This window comes from Bufo gargarizans, chromosome 3 (assembly GCF_014858855.1).
Source record: "Bufo gargarizans isolate SCDJY-AF-19 chromosome 3, ASM1485885v1, whole genome shotgun sequence".
NCBI classification, from domain to species: Eukaryota; Metazoa; Chordata; class Amphibia; order Anura; family Bufonidae; genus Bufo; species Bufo gargarizans.
In genome coordinates this window covers 73,020,790-73,043,531 of record NC_058082.1, presented here as the reverse complement: position 1 = coordinate 73,043,531, position 22,742 = coordinate 73,020,790, and positions in this window count along the sequence as shown.

Sequence of the window (22,742 nt, the reverse complement as noted above, 5' to 3'; positions counted from 1 at the left end):
ACTACTAAAAAGTGCCTTAGATGTATTCACTTACTGGTGTGACAGATGGTTACTTCCTAATATACACACAAAGATGCCGCATGCTAATGAGCTGTTTCGAGTCCAGCGTGATGTCATTGAGTCCAGCGTATATTTAATTCAGAGCTATAGCCACTCCCCTGCCCACCTGCTGTTGATTCCTATTAAAACAAACTGTCATTCAGCAGCAGTTGGGCGGGGAGAGTCAGGAGCTCATGAATATTCATGACTCATCATTATCAGCTGGAGCTTTTCAATACAAGATGTTGGCAGATTGACTGGGTCAATTAAAGAAAGTGACCCAGCATTTTGTTAAGCGAATCAGTCACTTATTTATGTTGCCCTTAGTTAGGACACCATAAAACTGGTGACAGGTTCCCTTTAGGTCCTATAAAATGTACCAACGCGTTTCGTTGGACAGAGGTCCGACTCATCAGGGGACCTATTAGTTATTACTCCAGTTTCGGAGGTGGTGATCACTTTTACTGGAATATATTTATAACTCCAGATTCACACCCACCTTTGTCCACTTGTTTACAGTGCCAAAATAACATGCTATAGGGAAATTAAGCCTTTACAGTAGTGCATTAGTTAGCATATTACTTATCTTTGCCCCCCATTTATCGGTCCACACGGTGTCACAACCAGACAGCTGAGAAGCTCTGACAGAGGCCTTTCAGAACCTCCTCCTTGAGTTTCTGTGTTGTGGTATTCAGTTCCTCCTCTCGTTAGCCTCTCTCAGCTGTCATGTGTTGGACTAATTGCTTCCCTTTAAATTCCTCCCCAGAATGCTTTTCTGGGCGGCTTATACTTCTTCCTGGAGTGTGTGTGCATGCTGACCTTGTTCTCCTGTCTGCTACAAAGCTAAGTGTTGTACCGTTATCTGTTATTTACTGTTTGCTGGATCCCAGGTGACCCTGACTCCCTCCGTATCTTGTGTAGGGAGCCGGTGGTCGTGTCCCCTCACTATTGTAGGGTGCTCAGGGCTTTATAGTCAAGGTTCGTGGATATGCAAACCTCCACCATTCGGATCTTTGCATAGGCTGAGCAGCCAGGGAAAGTGCAAGGTCTTCTGCAGGGGTCTCCCTTGGTTCCTTAGCTTTTGGATCCAGCGAGTCATTTATACATGTTGCTTTGCCTTGTTTCCTGTACACCGTCCGTGACATTATAAGCCGCCATAACCGTCTCAGGCATGGATCCGGTTTTAATTTTGGCTGAACGCTTCCAGGGTCTTTCATTGGAGGTAGCTGATCTCCGTAAGACTTTTTCTCAGCTTCAAGTGACCGGTTCAGCTTGCGTTCATGGAGTTTGTTCTGAGCCTAAGATCTCGCTCCCGGATACGTTCTCCGGGGGTAGTGAGAATTTTGTGCGTTTTAGAGAGGCTTGCAAACTCCATTTTCGCCTTCTTCCCCACTCTGGTGATGAGGAACGGAGGGTGGGGATCATTATATCGCTGCTCAGAGGTAACGCTCAGTCCTGGGCCTTTTCGCTGCCGGAGGGGGCACGGCCTCTTTGTTCAGTGGATGAATTCTTTTTAGCCCTGGGTCAGATATATGATGATCCGGATCGTATTGCTCTGGCTGAGTCTAAACTACGTCTATTATGCCAGGGTAAACAATCCGCAGAAATATACTGCTCAGAATTTCGGAGATGGGCAGTTGATACTGGTTGGAATGATGCTGCACTCCGAAGTCAATTTTGCCATGGTCTTTCAGAGGGATTGAAAGATGCATTTGCCTTTCATGAGAGGCCTATTTCTTTGGACTCTGCTATGTCTCAGGCCGTTCGTATTGACAGGCGTCTTAGAGAGAGAGGAGAGATGTCCCCTTCCTGTCATACTCAGTCCCAGGACAGTGCAGCGGCCCCATTCTGTGCGCAGGGGTCTCAGTCGCCGTCAGCCCCTTCTGAGCAGGAGCCCATGCAGCTGGGGTTGATTGCTTCTGACAATAGAAGATTCAGCTCGCATGGGAGGGTTTGTTTTTGTTGTGGAGGTATAAATCATTTGGCAAATATTTGTCCCTCTAGGAGATTCAGGCAGTTTTCTGGGAGTAATAAAGAAACAAAGAGGAAAAAATATTTTAAAAATGTTCCGTCTGTTACTATTGGCAGGGTTGAGGCGGAAATTGAAGGTTTTCCATTTGCTTGTAGTTCCCGTTTTGTCATGTCGGCTAGGGTGGCGCTAGAGAGCAAGAACATTTTTTGTGAGATTTTTGTGGATAGTGGAGCAGCAGTCAATCTCATTGATAATCAATTTGCGATAACGCATGGTTTCCAGGTGCGCACTTTGGGAAAGGATATTCCTGTTTTTGCTATCGATTCCGCTCCACTTTCTCAAAAATCATTAAAGGGCATAGTTCACAATATCCGTTTAATTGTGAGTGATGCTCATGTTGAGGATGTGTCATGTTTCGTCCTTAGCGGTTTACCTACCCCTCTGGTGTTGGGGGTGCCCTGGCTCACTAAGCATAACCCCACCATTGATTGGCAAGCGAGGCAAATAAATGGTTGGAGTGACTTTTGCAGAGAGAATTGCCTCATGACATCTGTTTCTGAGGTTGCTACTAAGACTGTACCATCTTTTCTCTCAGAATTTTCGGATGTCTTCTCTGAGAGTGGAGTTCAGGATTTGCCCCCGCACAGGGAGTACGATTGCCCTATTAATCTCATCCCAGACGCCAAGCTGCCTAAATCTCGTTTATACAATCTTTCCCAACCTGAGAGGATCGCTATGCATGCTTATATCTTTGAGAGTCTGAGAAAGGGACACATACGACCCTCGAAGTCACCTGTTGCCGCTGGTTTTTTCTTTGTTAAGAAAAAAGATGGTTCTTTAAGACCTTGTCTGGATTTCAGGGAGCTGAACAATATCACAATTCGTGACCCTTATCCGCTTCCTCTGATCCCGGACCTGTTTAATCAGGTTGTTGGGGCTAAAGTCTTTTCCAAATTAGATCTAAGAGGGGCATACAACCTGGTCAGGGTCAGAGAAGGGGACGAATGGAAGACGGCCTTCAATACCCCTGAGGGCCATTTTGAAAATTTGGTTATGCCTTTTGGTTTGATGAATGCCCCAGCCGTTTTTCAGCATTTCGTGAACAGCATTTTTTATCATTTGATGGGAAAATTTGTATTGGTGTATTTGGATGACATTTTGATTTTTTCTCCCGATTTCAAAACTCATAAGGAACATTTACGTCAGGTCTTGCTCATCCTGCGGGAGAATAAATTATATGCGAAACTGGAAAAATGTGTGTTTGCGGTTCCAGAAATTCAATTTCTGGGGTTTCTTCTCTCCGCTTCTGGTTTTCGCATGGACCCCGAGAAGGTCCGCGCTGTGCTTGAGTGGGAGCTTCCTGAGAATCAGAAGGCGCTAATGCGTTTTTTGGGCTTTGCCAATTATTACAGGAAGTTCATTTTGAATTATTCTTCTATTGTCAAACCACTCACTGATATGACCAGAAAGGGGGTAGATTTTTCTTCTTGGTCAGTAGAGGCGCGTAAGGCTTTTTCTGATATCAAGGAGAGTTTTGCTTCCGCTCCCATCTTGGTGCAACCTGATGTTTCTTTACCCTTCATAGTTGAGGTTGATGCTTCTGAGGTGGGTGTGGGGGCGGTCTTGTCTCAGGGTTCCTCTCCTGCCAATTGGCGACCGTGTGCCTTTTTCTCAAGAAAACTCTCCTCCGCATAGAGAAATTACGATGTGGGAGATAGGGAATTGTTGGCCATCAAGTTGGCTTTTGAGGAATGGCGCCATTGGCTAGAGGGAGCCAGACACCCTATTACCGTATTTACTGACCATAAAAATCTGGCCTACTTGGAGTCAGCCAAGCGTCTGAACCCGAGACAGGCCAGATGGTCTTTGTTCTTTTCTAGGTTTAATTTTGTTGTCACGTTCCGCCCTGGAGTTAAGAATGTGAAGGCAGATGCCCTGTCACGTTGTTTTCCGGGAGGCGGGAATTTTGAAGACCCGGGTCCCATTTTGGCTGAAGGTGTGGTGGTCTCTGCTCTTTTTCCTGAATTGGAGGCAGAGGTGCAGGCAGCCCAGTCAGAGGCTCCTGATCTTTGTCCTCCTGGGAGGTTGTTTGTGCCTCTCGCTTTAAGACACAAGATTTTTAAAGAACACCACGATACGGTCCTTGCTGGGCACCCGGGGGTAAGAGCCACACTGGATCTCATCGCTCGGAGATTCTGGTGGCCTGCGCTTCGTAAGTCGGTTGAGGGTTTTGTGGCAGCCTGCGAGACTTGCGCTCGTGCCAAAGTCCCTCATTCACGGCCATCAGGTCCTCTCCTTCCCTTACCCATTCCTTCCCGTCCTTGGACACATCTGTCCATGGACTTCATAACGGACCTGCCTCGTTCCTCGGGGAAGACTGTGATTCTGGTGGTGGTGGACCGTTTTAGCAAAATGGTGCATTTCATCCCTTTTCCTGGTTTGCCCAATGCTAAGACGCTGGCGCAGGCATTTATTGATGACATTGTCAAATTGCACGGTATTCCTTCAGACATAGTCTCTGATAGGGGCACGCAGTTTGTTTCCAGATTCTGGAAGGCTTTCTGTTCTCGCTTGGGGGTTCAGTTGTCATTCTCTTCTGCTTTCCACCCGCAATCGAATGGCCAGACAGAGCGCGTCAATCAGAATCTGGAGACATATCTGCGCTGTTTTGTGGCGGAGAATCAAGAGGATTGGTGTTCTTTTTTGTCCCTTGCTGAGTTTGCTTTAAATAACCGTCGTCAGGAGTCCTCTGATAAGTCACCATTTTTTGGTGCATATGGGTTTCATCCGCAGTTTGGGACTTTCTCGGGAGAGGGGTCTTCTGGTTTACCTGATGAGGACAGATTCTCCTCGTCTTTGTCATCTATTTGGCAAAAGATTCAGGATAATCTAAAGAGCATGAGTGAGAGATATAAGCGTGTGGCAGATAAGAGACGTGTTCTTGGTCCGGACCTGAATGTTGGTGATCTGGTGTGGTTGTCTACCAAGAATATCAAATTGAAGGTTCCCTCCTGGAAGTTGGGTCCTAGGTTTATTGGGCCTTACAAAATCCTGTCTGTCATCAATCCTGTTGCATACCGTCTTGATCTTCCTCAGACTTGGAAGATCCATAATGTTTTTCATAAGTCCTTATTGAAACCTTATGTTCAACCCATTGTACCCTCGCCTTTGCCTCCTCCTCCGATTATGGTTGATGGGAATCTTGAATTTCAGGTCTCTAGGATTGTGGATTCTCGTCTTGTCCGCGGTTCTCTTCAGTACCTTGTTCATTGGGAGGGGTATGGTCCTGAGGAGAGGATGTGGCTCCCAGTGACAGACATTAAGGCCTCTCGTCTCATCAGGGCTTTCCATAGGTCCCATCCTGAGAAGGTGGGTTCTGAGTGTCCGGAGTCCACTCGTAGAGGGAGGGGTACTGTCACAACCAGACAGCTGAGAAGCTCTGACAGAGGCCTTTCAGAACCTCCTCCTTGAGTTTCTGTGTTGTGGTATTCAGTTCCTCCTCTCGTTAGCCTCTCTCAGCTGTCATGTGTTGGACTAATTGCTTCCCTTTAAATTCCTCCCCAGAATGCTTTTCTGGGTGGCTTATACTTCTTCCTGGAGTGTGTGTGCATGCTGACCTTGTTCTCCTGTCTGCTACAAAGCTATGTGTTGTACCGTTATCTGTTATTTACTGTTTGCTGGATCCCAGGTGACCCTGACTCCCTCCGTATCTTGTGTAGGGAGCCGGTGGTCGTGTCCCCTCACTATTGTAGGGTGCTCAGGGCTTTATAGTCAAGGTTCGTGGATATGCAAACCTCCACCATTCGGATCTTTGCATAGGCTGAGCAGCCAGGGAAAGTGCCAGGTCTTCTGCAGGGGTCTCCCTTGGTTCCTTAGCTTTTGGATCCAGCGAGTCATTTATACATGTTGCTTTGCCTTGTTTCCTGTACACCGTCCGTGACACACGGATGCGGCTGTATTGTGGCTTGTGGCAGCAACAGTGCCAGATATAAAATTGCACCTTTTTAAAGAACGCCGGGAACGCCTCCACAGCGGTCAGCTGGGGACCTCATGACCGGGTCATGTGACTAGCCCGGCAATGTGCAGCAACCGCCGACACCTTCCCCAAAGGATCACATGACTGCGGCACCTCCCGATGATGCCTGAGGCTCAATGATGCGTGTGCCATGTGATCCAGGGAGGTGACGTCAGGGAGGAAGTGTTCCTCCCCCTTAATGTTTTTGCCAATGTGGGCGGATGTTCAAAGGGGAGGAGGGCTTCACTGCGGGATACCAGCGCTCCTCCTCTCCACTTGTTGTAAGCAAATTTATTCACAGATTGTAATCGGATAGCGGCGCTACAGCGCAAACAGCGCGTCATAGAGCATTTAGAGCGGCATAAAAATCATCAGCAAACCTTTCTATGTATCCACAACCATGGCTATTTGGCAGAGGGGGTGAATAATGGGGGGGTGGCTGGGGTTATCATATATATGAAATGTCTATAGATTAAACACTATATCAGGAAATGGACACCGGTCCAAAAACAGAGCCTGGAAACTATAGGCCGGTAAGTTTAACATCTGTTGTGGATAAACTGTTTGAAGGTTTTCTGAGAGATGCTATCTTAGAGCATCTCAACGGAAATAAGCAAATAACGCCATATCAGCATGGCTTCATGAGGGATCGGTCATGCCAAACTAATTTAAGCAGTTTTTATGAGGAGGTAAGTTCTAGACTTGACAGCGGCGAATCAATGGATGTCGTATATCTGGACTTCTCCAAAGCATTTGACACTGTACCACATAAAAGGTTAGTATATAAAATGAGAATGCTTGGACTGGGAGAAAATGTCTGTAAGTGGGTAAGTAACTGGCTCAGTGATAGAAAACAGAGGGTGGTTATTAGTGGTACACACTCACATTGGGTCACTGTCACTAGTGGGGTACCTCAGGGGTCCGTATTGGGCCCTATTCTCTTCAATATATTTATTAATGATCTTGTAGAAGGCTTGCACAGTAAAATATCAATTTTCGCACATGACACTAAACTGTGTAAAGTAATTAACACTGAAGAGGACAGTATACTACTACAGAGGGATCTGGATAGATTGGAGGCTTGGGCAGATAAGTGGCAGATGAGGTTTAACACTGACAAATGTAAAGTTATGCACATGGGAAGGAATAATGCAAGTCACCCGTACATACTAAATGGTAAAACACTCGGTAACACTGACATTGAAAAGGATCTAGGAATTTTAATAAACAGCAAACTAAGCTGCAAAAACCAGTGTCAGGCAGCTGCTGCCAAGGCCAATAAGATAATGGGTTGCATCAAAAGGGGCATAGATGCCTGTGATGAGAACATAGTCCTACCACTTTACAAATCATTAGTCAGGCCACACATGGAGTACTGTGTACAGTTCTGGGCTCCTGTGAACAAGGCAGACATAGCAGAGCTGGAGAGGGTCCAGAGGAGGGCAACTAAAGTAATAACTGGAATGGAGCAACTATAGTACCCTGAAAGATTATCAAAATTAGGGTTATTCACTTTAGAAAAAAGACGACTGAGGGGAGATCTATCCCATCATCTGTATGCAGTACAGAGATCTATCCCATCATCTATTTATCCCCAGGACTGTGACGAGGGGACATCCTCTGCGTCTGGAGGAAAGAAGGTTTGTACACAAACATAGAAGAGGTTTCTTTACGGTAAGAGCAGTGAGAATATGGAATTCTCTGCCTGAGGAGGTGGTGATGGTGAGTAGAATTAAGGAATTCAAGAGGGGCCTGGATGTATTTCTGGAGTGTAATAATATTACAGGCTATAGCTACTAGAGAGGGGTCGTTGATCCAGGGAGTTATTCTGATTGCCTGATTGGAGTCGGGAAGGAATTTTTTATTCCCCTAAAGTGGGGGAAATTGGCTTCTACCTCACAGTTTTTTTTTGCCTTCCTCTGGATCAACTTGCAGGATTACAGGCTGAACTGGATGGACAAATGTCTTTTTTCGGCCTTATGTACTATGTTACTATGATATATCGTAGGCAGATTAGATATCCGAAACCCACTTGTCCAAAATTATGAAAACAGGTGACTGGATGGTTAGAATCCATATCGCGCTCCCTGTCCCCCACGTATCAGTCACTCTTGGGGTAGCACAAGGGCTGTAGGGCGATAATTATCACTCCAGAGGGAGACATGAGTATAGGTATGAAACTGGCTCTGGCTAAATGAAGCAGCCAAAGGATAGCTGCTCATTGAGTCCCCCTGGTTGTACAGTTCTCAATTCAAAGATCCACCACTCCTCGCGCTGCAGGATCTTTCTATCCCAGTCCCCCATTCTTTTCGGGTGCGGCACTGATTCAATGCCCATAAATTTGAGGCCCGAAAAAAATGCCCGTGGTGGCTCGCGACATGTTTTGCCAAAGGGGTGTCCCTACAATGTTTCATGTCTCCCGCGTGTTCACCCACATGCCTTCTGAACTCACGGGTAGTCTTGCCCACGTACTCCAAACCGCATACACAGGTGTCCTTGTATATGACACCTCTTGTTCGACAGTTTATAAATTGTCTGATGGAGTAACGTTTCTGGGCAACACCTCCCGTAAACTCACGGCCCTGCGTGACATACTTGCATGCCACACACCCACTACATCGGCAGCAGCCCCACACCGGTCTCAGCCATCCAGACCCTTTATATCTGGTTGCATTCAGGAAATGGCTGTGTTCCAGCCGATCCCGCAGACTACGTCCTCTACGATATGTTATCTGTGGACTGCTTGTGATCACATTCTTAATGTCGGGGTCTAGTTGTAGTATCTCCCAGTGTTTTGAGATCACCTTTTTTTTATCTCATTAGCTGCTCCATCATATGTGCCAATGAGGTGTATTGGGTTAGTAATTTTCTGTCGGGGCGGGGGGTGTAAGAGCTCTGTTCTGTTACATTTAAATGCCCTTTGATAGGCCTTTCTCAAGGCTGCACTGGGATATCCTCTGTCTAGGAATCTTTGCTCCAAATCCCTTGCCTGTAGTTTAAAATCGGCAAGGGATGAGCAATTCCTCCTTATCCTCAAGTATTGACCCACTGGTATCCCCCTCTTCAGTGGCTCGGGATGATGACTATGTATCTCATTTCAAGAGGGAATTTGTTGCTGTGGGTTTTCTATACGTTTTTGTATGTACTTCACCTCCTTGTGCCTTTGTCATTTCAATGTCAAGGAAAGGTAGCGTGTTATCACCTAATTCAAATGTGAACCGCAGACCAAGGTTGTTTTGATTGAGCAACTGTACAAATTTTTCAAAGCCATTCTTAGTCCCTCTCCAGATAACAAAGACGTCACCTTGCTCACATGATGGCGTCCAGTGTCTGGGGGATTGGCCAAATACACTGTTTTTTTCCCACCAGTCCAGGAACAGGTTAGCGTATGATGGGGCGAAATGACTCCCCATCGCCGTGCCCCTGAGCTGGTGGTAAAAGACCCCATCAAACAGGAAGTAATTCTGGGTGAGCGTTTGGTGTTTAATTTGGTCGTGTTAATAGATAACTAAGGACCAAAGGATGCCAAACAAACCCAGGGAAGGCAGACAAAGAAAACAAAAGAATGAAATACCATCTTGGTACAATAAAACAGTGCAAAACAATCAAACTGTAGGAAATATTAGGCTTTGGAGAAGACCTTTAGCATAATGAAGGCATAAATCTTGCAGATAGTAAGCTCTCATGGGAAAGGCCCTGTCCCCCTCTTTACCAGTTTGTTAATAGTTTCATGTATATCATATTTGTATTTTTTATATTATGTATGTTTAACCTTTTTTTTATATTATGTATGTTTATGGAATTAATGGCGATTTCAAATAACTAATAATAATAATAATAAACTATTTGCCACTTCTGCGTATAATATAGACTAATGTGTTTTAAACTACAGTACAATTCTTTAGTCTGAGGTGTACATAGCTAACAGTACATTGCCTATCTCATAGTATTGTTTGTGTGAGTGTACAGTATTTATTCGGCAAATATTAATGTAGTATGTGTTACTTTCTAATAAACAGGTTATACAGGATTTCTAGTGGAGCGCTGGCAGCCACTTGATCATCTCAAGAACCTGAGGCTGGTGAACAAGTCTATAAATTAGTCTATTAGCATTTACCTTCTATACATTTTTATTTTTATAAAAGTTAATGTAGAAAATGGCATTGCACAGCAAACAGTGGAATGGGGGTGGCATAAAAGGAAGGGGTCGCTAAAAAATTACTGCGGGATGGAGCCCCATTCAAAAGTTTGCTGTGGGGCCCAGTCATTTCTAGCTACAGCACTGAAGCAACCCCAAATAAGCAAGTTGGGTTTATTGATTCCAAAACCTTTATTAAATTGTGGGCCTTGTGATCACTTTAAGGCCTTTTAAGCATCAGCAGCAGCATGGTGATAAAAATGAGTGGCAAGGTGACATGGTGTGGAGATGGCAGCATGAGGAGGCTACATAGTGACACAATGACAGAGTCTGGATAAAAGACTGAGGCCACAGATTGTTGAGAAAGATGCATGTGGAAACAAATCTGTAGAGCTGTATGACGGTCACCTGCAGATTAATGCAGCCATCAAAATCAAGTTGGGTTTTTCGGTTCCTCCTCAGCTCACCAGCAGGCCCGCACCTAAAATCTTTTACTGGGTCAGCTCAGCTGCAGGCCTGCAACTCAAATCTTTTACAGGGTCAGCTCAGCTGCAGGCCCTCAACTCAAATATTTTACTGGGTCAGTTCACATGCAGGCCCGCAACTCATGCTGCCTTGCTTTGAAGTAGTAGCCGTAGCCGTTTATCAGGCTCACTCTCCGAAATCGAACAATGATTCCCCGTTAACGGTGGTCACCATGTTAGGCGCATAAAAGAACATCGAAACTCGATAGGGAAGATATCCGAATGGATCATGGCAGAAGTTATCTAGAGTCAACAAAGCGGCAGCAGGGCCTCTCCTGTATAAAGTTTCCTTATCCAAAATACCGCAGTGACATTCCCTGTAATTTTTATTACTCATTTAAATAACAGGGCATCTTAAGAGTCCTGTATTGTTATTTATCGTCACTACCTCCACGAGTCAGGAGTGTCTGATTTAGTTCCTTGGATGTGGTAGCCGTTTCTCAGACCCTCCCCAGAATCAAACACTGATTCCCTGTTACCCGTAGTTTACAATGGTTTTGAGCTGACAATTACATCGAAAGTTGATAGGCCAGACATCCGAATGGATCGTCGCCGTCACGGGGACGTGCCATCGGCCCCAGGTTAACTAGAGTCACCAAAGCGGCAGTAGGCCACGCCCATAATGTTTTAGATGGTCAGATCAGCAGACCCTTGCTCCTAATGTTTTTGAGGGTCACCAGCAGGCCATCAATCATAATTTTTCAAGGGCGTGTATGATGCCCTCCTTTATGTGTAACTAAGGCTGTATAGGAGTGCCTCTTCCTTGTAATTTTTGGCAGCACTTGCAGTTTATATATTCAGGAAATAATGTTTTTCCTCTAAAATCGATTTTTTTTCCCATTGGTTTTGTGCGTATTATTGTCATTATATAAAAGTGCCGTACTATTTGGACAACATAGTTCCCAGCAGGGACCAGCGAATCCAAGATGCATCCAAACATCCTCTCCATGCTGTTACAGAACCTTACAATTTCTGACATTTTCTTATGAACCAGGCAGCCTCCCCTCTTTAGAGCAGGGGGTACCTGGTTTAATGTTCGGGCTCTCCCATTGACTTCCATTATACTTGGGTGCTTGGTCAAGCACCCGAATATCACGATGTGTTCAGCCCGAGCACCCGAGCACTTCGGTGCTCGATCAACACTACTGATATGGTGCCCCCCTGCTGATTCCCCAAAGCAGCTGCTCTGCCCAATGGCCGGTGAATACTAATGAGCGCTTCCATTATAGAAGCGCTCATTCGTACCGAAGGACCAAGAAGTGGTGAACGTTCTGTACTTACCGCTTCCTGGTCCTTGGCTGTCAGCTGTGCAGGGTTGCGCACAGCGTGAGGTCGCTCTGTGACCTCACGCTGTGCGCGCCAGTTCAGAGCACAGTAGACTGAGGAGAAAGAAAATTGCAGGCGGCGTCCAGGAGCAGGAGAGGTAAGTGGTTTTTTATTTTATAAAAAATGAGGCTGCTGGGGGCATATTAGGGGCTAATGAGAGGCATAATAGGGGCTAATGAGAGGCATAATGGGGGCTAATTAGAGACATAATGGGGCTAATTAGAGACATAATGGGGGCTAATTAGAGACACAATGGGGGCTAATTAGACTATTAGAGGAATAATGGGGGCTAATTAGGCATATGGGGGCTAATAAGAGACATAATAGGGGCTAATGAGAGGCATAATGGGGGCTAATTAGAGACATAATGGGGGCTAATGAGGCATATGGGAGCTAATTAGGCATATGGGCTAATGAGGCATATGGGGCCTAATGAGGCATAATGTGGGCTAATGAGGCATAATGGCTTATAATGGGGGCTAATGAGGCATCAGGGCTGATATGGGGGTCATGAGAGGCATAATGGGGGCTAATAAGAGGCATAATGGGGGCTAATGAGGCATAATGGCTTATAATGGGGCTAATGAGGCATAAGGGCTGAAATGGGGGCTAATGAGATGCATAATGAGGGCTAATAAGAGGCATAATGGGGGCTAATGAGGCATAAGGGCTTATAATGGGGGCTAATCAGGCATAAGGGCTGATATGGGGGCTAATGAGAGGCATGGGGGCTGAGATAGGGGTGATAAGAGGCATAATGGGGGCTAATAAGAGGAATAATGGGGGCTAATGAGGCATAAGGGCTGATATGGGGGCTAATGAGAGGCATAGGGGGTTATAATGGGAGTTATGAGAGGCAAAATGAGGGCTAATGAGAGGAATAATGGGGGCTAATGAGGCATAATGTGGGCTAATGAGGCATAATGGCTTATAATGGGGGCTAATGAGGCATCAGGGCTGATATGGGGGCTAATGAGAGGCATGGGGGCTGATACGGGGGTGATGAGAGGCATAATGGGGGCTAATAAGAGGCATAATGGGGGCTAATGAGGCATAAGGGCTTATAATGGGGCTAATGAGGCATAAGGGTTGATATGGGGGCTAATGAGAGGCATAATGAGGGCTAATAAGAGGCATAATGGGGGCTAATGAGGCATAAGGGCTTATAATGGGGGCTAATCAGGCATAAGGGCTGATATGGGGGCTAATGAGAGGCATGGGGGCTGATATGGGAGTGATGAGAGGCAAAATGAGGGCTAATGAGAGGAATAATGGGGGCTAATGAGGCATAAGGGTTGATATGGGAGCTAATGAGAGGCATGGGGGCTGATATGGGAGTAATGAGAGGCATAATGAGGGCTAATGAGAGGCATAATAACAGTGTCATCCACAGATGCCCCCATAACAGTGTGTCTTCCACAGATCCACCATAACAGTGCGCCTGCGCACTGAAGAGAGACAGAAAGAAGGGGAAAGAATTAGCGGAAGCAAGCAGAGGACGGCACAGCAGATGACGGAATAGCTTCTTTTGTAAGTAAATTGTTTTATTATAAATGTATCCCTGCATACCGCAATACTCTCGGATTTTGTAACTGTGGTATCTTTGTGCCCCCCCCCCCCCCCCACTATATATTGTTCCTAGAGTCGCCACTGCAGATGATACAAGAGTTTCAATTGAGAAAGGGAGAAACAGTGTCTGCAACCAAAACTTTAATTAATGACCCTTTTGGAGAAACTGATCAAGAGCCCTGGAGATTGATGAAATCTCACCATCCCCTTCTATGACTGCAGTTACACCACGTGTGCTCTTCAAGTCTTCCTGGCTGTAGCATCCATTGTATCTGAAGGGCTTCACCAGGTGTTCTAATTCCTGCTTGGAATTATGTGTTTCAGGTTTTCCATTTATAGATGTATTGTTTTTTCTCCTAACCCCATTAAAATGTTCAATTGAGAAATAACTACCCCTATATTAGGAGTTTTCTTGTTGGATCCATTTGGTGAATAAACATCTAATGGCCATCACCTGGATTAGATGAATTATTTGTGGGAACATTGGCCCGAATTTACTAATCCTAAACATGGTGTAAGCTTAGACAGACTATCAACACTTGCACTAGATTTATCACAGGCATTTTTTATGCCAGAATCGTGGAGCAATTTTGGGGCAAAATGGTGTATCTTAGACCCAGCCCATTTCATGTGAAGCCATCCCCCTTTCTGCTAAGCCCCACCCTTTGCCAAGCATGTCACAAAAATTGCGGCAAAAGCATGAGGGAGTGGACATGCTGTGTGACCTTATCCTGTGCGACAACGGGTCACAGCTCAGCGTGGCAGGAAGAGTGCTGGATCTCAGTCCAGAGGAGAGGTGAGTTGATTTATTTTTTGGTGTAATCTGAGGTCTAATTAATAATAGGGGGTCTGATCTGAGGTCTAATTAACACTGGGGGTCTGATATGAGGTCTAATTAACATTGGGGGTTGAATCTGAGGTCTAATTAACATAAGGTGTCTGAGATGAGGTCTAATTAACATTGGGGGTCTGAGCTGAGGTCTAATTAACACTGGGGGTCTGGTTAACATTGGGGGTTTGATTGAAAATATTGTATTTTATTTTCCTCCTCTAAAATCTAAGTGTGTCTTATGGGCCGATGCAGAAAATATGGTACTTTAGATTATTATGATTAGATATATTTTTGGCACATACACATTAGTAAATCTAGGCCAAGGGTAGGCAACCTCCGGCATTCCAGCTGTTGTGAAACTACAACTCCCAGCATGCCTACTTGCTCTTTTCTTCTCAGAACTCCCATAGAAATGAATGGAGCATGCTGGGAATTGTAGTTTCCCAACAGCTGGAGTGCCGAAGGTTGCTGATCCCTGATCTAGGCCATTGTGCACATAAAAGGGACCCTTATCTGGATGTCTAGTTTAGCTTAATTTTAGTGTAAGCTGCCAATATGTGTCTGTATAGCTAACTACTTTTTGCAAGAATAAATTAGTATGGATACAGTTCCAGACTCCATGCTATAAATTAGTTAGGGGATTTGACATTTTGGGCAGGCTATAATCCTGCTGGGTAATTTGAGGAGGGTGAGTACATGAGATTAAAGGGCATCTGTCATGTGTACTTAGCAGCTGAAGGCATCTTCTATGAGCTTCTAGGTGCCATTGCCATCACACCTAGAGACTCTACTCTCTCAGTAACTGTTGCGTCTCTGCACTTTAATTGACATGTCAATTAAAGTGCATGGGGTGTGGCAGTTGAAGAGAAAGAGGAGCCTCTAGGTGTAACGGCAACAGGATTATAGCTTGCCCAAAATATCAAACTCCTCTCATTGTCTTATTCTTACAAAACACTGCACTGTGTTTACGACTTTTTTAACACCACTTGTGCAAAAACTTTTGTGCATGTGGAATTTTGCCATTGTCCTCGTCAATTTCCAGAAAAGTGGTTGTGACAAGGGTAGAAAGTTTTCTGGCGTAAAAGACGATTGAAAAAATAGATTTCAGTTTAGGGCCAACAGACTGCCGAGCCGCATGTGCCTAATTTATGTTGAGGCATATATTAGGCTCATCTTCGAGCAGCACAGGGGAGACCATAGACCCGGGTAAAGCACTGGTGTATGATAAATTCCACCAATACATTTTTAAAGGGCTATACATTGTCTGTTACCAGAACATATGATGGAGTTGATTTGGTTAATATCTGCATGTTTTCGTAGGATTGGCAAGGTCTGTAGGGTGTGCCTCAGTCTAGGGATGCTTATTATCCTAACTAGGTGACGGCTTTCCAATAATGAATCGCTGCCACTTTTCTTGTTCTAGCAGTATTCTGCTCATAAGAGGAGAATGGTTAAATGAAGACAATGTTTTTGACTTTTCATTTTTGGTCCCCGGGTATGTTAGGCCTCATGCACACAACAGTATCTGCATTGCAGTCTGCAAACCACAGATTCTCAAAATACGGTTACCGCAATGTTCTCCCTCCCATCAGTAGAAATGACTATTCTTTTCCACAAAGCAGAGATGAATAGGACATGTTCTGTAATTTGCAAAACAGACACAGAAATACGGACAGAACATGGATGACATCTGAGTGCTGTCCATTTTTTTCTTTTTATCTTTTGCAGAACCATAGAAATGAATTGGTCCGTGTGCAATCCACAAAAATTCAGATCAAACACGGATGCTAAATATGGTTCAGTGCATGAGTCCTAAGACTGTAGTTAGGTCTTTTCCTATTACTGAGCCAACAAACATATCCACAGAATATGCCTCAGATCCCACTTCTGGGACCCGCACCTGTCTCTCCATTGGGGACTGTGTGACCCTTTCCCATCTGCAAGAGGCGTCCAGAGGTAGTGGACACTACGGAAATAGAAGAGCAGGCTGAGCTGTTTCTTCTGTAACTCTTGTTGGTGCCCACTGGCACCCAAGGCAGATACCGTTCCAGCTTCCCGTAACATTGCCCCTACAGACGTCAACCACACATGATGGTATAAGGTTATTATTACTGTCTAGTTTGCATTTTGTATGCAGAACAGGCAACATTGAATATTCAGAAACGGGTGGAGATATTCTTTCAGATGCCAAGAAAAACTGTATTGGAGCAAATGCATAGAGGGTGATAGTAGGGACTCTTAGCCTGCTAGGTGCATACATTACAATTAGTTTGGCTGTGTATTTTCCATTCTGATTCTACTTTGTGCTTGTTTTCCAGCTTGCAGTGACACTCTCCTCGCTGTGATAAAAGTACCACGTGCATTGCTTTATAAATAAATGCCTGCGAAACCTGACTTTTCTCTTTTTATGTGAACCACTGTCAGGATGCCTGACTTAACATCACAATATCAGATGCAGAGAACACTCAGCGGCACTCACCAACTTGACGCTTTATTCAGTAAAGTTGCAATCCAAGTAAAAGCGGCATGAGGCAGACAGACAAACTACACGCACCAAACAGCGACGGATGTTTTGCGCCAGCAGCAACAGCAAGTAGCACGTATATGCATTTATCAAGACATCATTCAGAGGAAAACACTCACATTATTTCTGTCATGTAGACCCACCACCTGGCTTCTCTCTGCAGAAAGAGGCGATGTCTATCCCCCCCCCCCCCCCCTCCCCATCTCCAAGCCTGTGAAAGATATACAATCCACATTACTTCCATGGACATTTCTTATATGATCAATGAATCCCGGGCACCCCTTACCTGTCCTGACGGAGTTCAGATGCTCTCTTACTCGTTCATGAAGGCACCTGATTATTTTACTGATATAAAACCTGCCACAACTACACAGCAGTAGATACACCACATGTGCTCTTACAGTTGATGAAATTCCTAATTGTATGGCTTCTTCTAAAAGATATCAGTGGCTTCTGCTCTGTAAGCTTACCCAAAGTCGCGCCCCTCTTTAAAATATCCCAATTCCTGAAGATCGCAGAACGAATCTGTTCCGCCATGGGGCTATACTTAAAGGAGAACGCAAATCTGGTAGTGTCCCTCTTGTCCTGTACTTGCTTCCTCTTATTCTTTCTTTGAGTGAGTAAGTCGCTCTGGGAGAAATCCTTTTCCACTCTCTTCATATCCCTGTTCACCATTTCTTCCGGATAACCTCTTTTCTAACAGGCGTTGTTTCAGCTCCATTGCTTGTTTATAGTAACCCTCATCCTCACTATTTATTCTCCTAAGCTTAAAATTTTTGGCCATACGGTACGGCTTTCTTAACACTATGAGGATGAAAGCTGTCGTGGTGGAGCAAGGAATTGGTCGCCGTGGGCTTACGAAAGCCCTCCGTGACCAATCGCCCCCAACCACGAAAGCCACATCCAAAAATTCCAATGGCAAGCCCCCAAAATTCAGGGTAAATATCATCCCCATATCATTAGCATTGAGGTACTCCACAAACTCCTTGCACTGCGCCTCCGTGCCTTCCCATACTATGAATATGTCGTCCACAAACCGTAATAATACTTTCAAACGGGATAGGAAAGGGTTCAAGGTGGAAAAAATGAATCTGTTCTCTAATCCAGCAAGATACATATTTGCAAAGGTGAATCATTGGTGTCCCTAAGATACGCAGGAGCACTAACCAAAGCAGGTCTCAGGGGCCAGTCGACATATTTTGATAAATGGGACATCTCAGGGATTGGTTCAGTGACTTGTGGATCTTCAGCAGAAAATACCACGACGGTCTGGCTGGAAATGAGGGTATTAAACTTTCCACCATGTAATTGGGAAGAAAGCCGGCCTCTACGTACTTCACAATGAGGCGTCTAAGTTGCTGTTGGATAATAGGTAATCGGTCCCCTCAAGTCCACTTTTTGCCCCCCCCTAAGCCCGCCGGTAGTAACATCGATATATCTTTCATCATCAGGTTATGAGAGATGTCCGTGCTATTATATATTCTAAAGCTCAGGTCAACATTAGTATTGGCTTATCTCTAACCCTGGGTTCACACCTGAGCGTTCTGAAAGGAGCGCTCTGTATGCGCGATTGTACCGGCGTTTACAATCGCGCATACAGAGACAGGCGAACACACATTGTCGCGCGTTCTCTATGTACGGGAACGCGCGACAAAACGCCCCAAAAAAGCTCAAGAACTTGTTTGAGCGTCGGGCGTTTTACAGCGCGATCGTACGCGCTGTAAAACGCCCAGGTGAGAACCATTCCCATAGGGAAGCATTGGTTTCTCCTTGTTGAGCGTTTTACAGCGTGTAGGAACGCGCTGTAAAACGCTCAGGTGTGAACTTAGGGTTAGAGTGATATAGTTGTGAAACCGGCGGACAAGGGGGGTAATGTGGTATTAATGTCAAAAGAAAATTATGTGAACGAAGCCCTCAGGCAACTGGTTGATGTACGCACTTATGAAAAGGAACGAGGGGACCCATTACCTATTATCCTACAACAACTTCTTCTCGCCTCATTGTGAAGTACGTAGAGGCCGGCCGTCGCTGTTTGGTGCATGTAGTTTGTCTGTCTGCCTCATGCCGCTTTTACTTTGATTGAAACTTTACTGAATAAAGAGTCAAGTTGGAACTACATACTGGTGAGTGCCGGTGAGTGTTCTCTTCTCTGAATCTGTGCATATGTACTTCTACTTGTCTTCAGCTGTGCACCACCGATAGTGTGTTACGTCGGGAGGCCAGTGGGATTGCCGTCCTTTTGATCGCTACATGTGTATGTTCACAGCTGTGCCGCCTCGCTATCTACATCATTAAGTGTTAACATCACAATAACCTCTGGACCTAAAGGGGTTGTGCCAAGATTAATGTAAAATATGAAAATACGACATCATATAGTACACAATAATCTCTTTTTAACAAAGCTAGAACCAGCCCTGTACCTCACATGGATCCAGAGATCTTCCCATTCATTGCTCCAGTTGTTCTGTTAGATTTATTTCAGGATATTACCATTGTGATTTTTAAGCATACTTGCTTGCTCATCAGGCATTAAGTCCATGTCCTATTATTGTCCGCAAATCACGGCCGAGGCCCTATTCAAGTCAATGGGTCCGCAAAAAATACGGAACGCACACGGAACACATTTGTATGTTATCCGCATTTCATCCGTATTTTGCAGATTCATACTGTAGAAATGCTATTCCCAGCCTATATTGCTCATGTGTTTGGTGATTAATAAGTTACTATTTCCGTTAACGCTCCGCAAAAAACAGATTTCGCATACGGAAACCATACGGATATGTTTTGTGGACTAACGGAACGGAAGAGGACTTAAATCAGAAAAAAAAAATAACTCAGATACGGAACAACATATCCGTGAAAAAAGGACTGCAAAACAACAACGGTCGTGTGCATGAGCCCTTAGAGTTGGAAGAGGTTCACCAAAAAACACCAACACATGTCCCTTTCGTCCGATCTGTAAGTCATGAGACTCCAAACCTACAAAAAGAGGCAGCCCAGAAGAGAATCAAAAACAACAGAGACTGGGTTGTCCAATGTAGGAGACAGCTATGTATGCCAGACCAATAGTGAATGGAAATAGGGCTTTAAAAAAGTCCAGGTTTTGAGAGATTTTACTTAAACGAGACCTATCTTGTTGTGTATATGTATATGTGTCCTCCGAACTAAGTGATACTCAGCCGATATTAGTAATTATATTCTAGGAACAGTACTAGGAAGGTGTACGATACAACTAATAAGACCTTATTCTCTGTCTTATGTTAAGGTTCATGTTCTCTTTTTGCTATACAAATTCACTGATTTTATGTAAGGCACATGGATTGTCTCTGCTTCCAAAGGATCATTGGAGGAAGATGCACCAGGTAAGATGGAAATAGTTTAGTGCAGTAGGGGTGGAGGGGTGAGGTGGATGTTACTGTTATTATTATATATCAGGCCTCATTTATCAAAATAATTTCAAACATTCCTTGTTGCCCATAGCATCCAATCATAATGCAGCATTTATTGTTCCACGGCATTTTAGGAAATAGAATCTGATTGGTTGCTATTGGCAACAAAGACAGTTTTCTCTCATAGGCCTCATTTTTTATCTGAAGAATTTGGGCAGCTTCTATACCAAAAACCCAGGGTGAAACCTCCCCCTGCTAAATTCAGCGGGAGGCCACACTGCTGTTCATGCGGCCACAGTTTATTTCCACGACTGTCCATTGTTGGTGCAGCAGCTGCTGGAAACTGCTGTGGATGTCTACTCGAAGTTTAGCCCCAATTAACGGGACCAAATCACAAGCAGATGCACAGCATTCACCTTGAAACACGTCAGCAGAAACCAGAGAAATCCACTAGAATATAAAAAAATGCAAATTACGCAGTGTGAACGTTTCCCGTTTGATAAATGAGGCCCCACATAGGATACACTGCTTGCTTATCTATTATGTTGCATTTATGTAATAAAGAAATGTTTCACAGCAGATGGAAGCTTTATTAAACACTCTAATACAGTGGTTATTGCAGTAGAAGACTTTGGTGATGCCAGTTGCCAAACTCCATCGGCGGAAAAACTGGTCAACATCATAAACAACTTTAACAATCTCCAGTTTCAAAAAGAGCTTGGAGAGGGAGCCTACGGAAAACTAAGTGGCAGAATATCTTTACATTACCTCTTGTTATTAGACACCTCCTGATAATAAATCAATTTTCATTCCTTAAAATTTTTCTTGGTCTGATCTGTCTTGGTTCTCCTCCAGGTCATTTTGGCATCAGATCCAGTCAGCGAAGAACTGCTGGCTGTCAAAGTCATGGCTAAGAGTCAAATAGAGGACACAATCGCTACAGAGCTAGAAGTCCTGAGAATTGCCACTAGGAGCAACTTCCTAACATCTATGCGGGCATCTATGGAGACACCAAATGAGTAAATTCTTGCCATGGACTATATGGCTGGAGGAGACCTGTTTGACCTAAACATATTATCCTTTACTCCCCAAGTTGTATTTTTACAAATCTATTGTGTAAAGTTCTTTCCATGAATTATCCTCGACAATAAGTGTTGTTCTTCCTGCAGTGACCTGAAGCCAGAAAATATCCTCCTAGATGACATCGGACACATCAAAATCGCTGACTTTGGCTTATTAGCAATGAATTCGTTTAGGGAGGACACAATGACAGAAGCCCTCAGGCAACTGGGGGATGTACATTGCCCCAGAGGTAAGGACCATTCCTGTCTGATTGATGCACATAGGAATGAGAAGTTAGCTGATGCTTATGGCCTTCTTTCTGTAACTTCTTTCATGACCCCAAAGAATCCCTATCTAGACTATTACTAATATAGACCATTCCCCATAGCACTCTGTGTATAAACCCCCTCTCCAGTATATTCAGCTGATCTCCTACAGATTTTTTAACAGGTGTTGGATGGTGAAAGCTACAACCATCTGGTGGACTCATTTTCCTTCGGCGTCATCCTATTTTCAAAGAGTGTAGGAGACAAGCCGTTCTATGGCCAAGGCATACTGGATGATTATTATCTGCCACTGCAGTAGGATATTCCTTTATTTCTACCTGGAATATGCCCTCATGCCATCAATATCATAGAAGGGGTGAGTAGGATCAGATGAAGAAGCATGAGGGATAAGATTTATATACATTACACTATATCCTATTGTGCTGGCATTTATTATTAACAATACATGATATAATATCCAAGTGGCCGATTAATTCTCAGACATGTCTATTTGTCTTCTTACAGGAGAAAGCGGCTGCTATAAATCAGCCTCATTCCAGTAACATCCAGGAATTAACCTTTCTTCACCGATTTGTGACAAACCTTCCAGACGTCCACCACTTAACATCAAGGCAGATTCGAGCACCAACAATCCAGGGTTTTATTCTGATCGCCATAATTGGGGTTAGGGAGGAATTTTTTCCCCTTATACAAGGACAAGACAACCAGTAGTCCTCAGGGGTTTTTCGCCTTCCTCTGGATCTCCATAGCAAGTCATTATTAGGTTGAAATTGAAGGACTTTGTAACAGCTGCTGCTGTGCACTGCTGTTCCCCTGCTTACCACCACGGTCCTGGGAGCCGTGCCCAGCGGTGATCTGTGGCCAGAGCTTCCCATTCACCGCTGCAGCTCTGGGCTCTGTTTGTGTAGGTGCTGTGGTTCTGAGGATCCGCTCCACAGTTTCATCTCAGCCCTGGCCAGACGGCTTCAAATGAATGCAATGAGAGTCCACTCTATACCTCTCCTGGTGCCAGGAGATTAGAGAGGTATAGAGTGGACTCTGATTGCATTAATTGGAAGCCGTCTG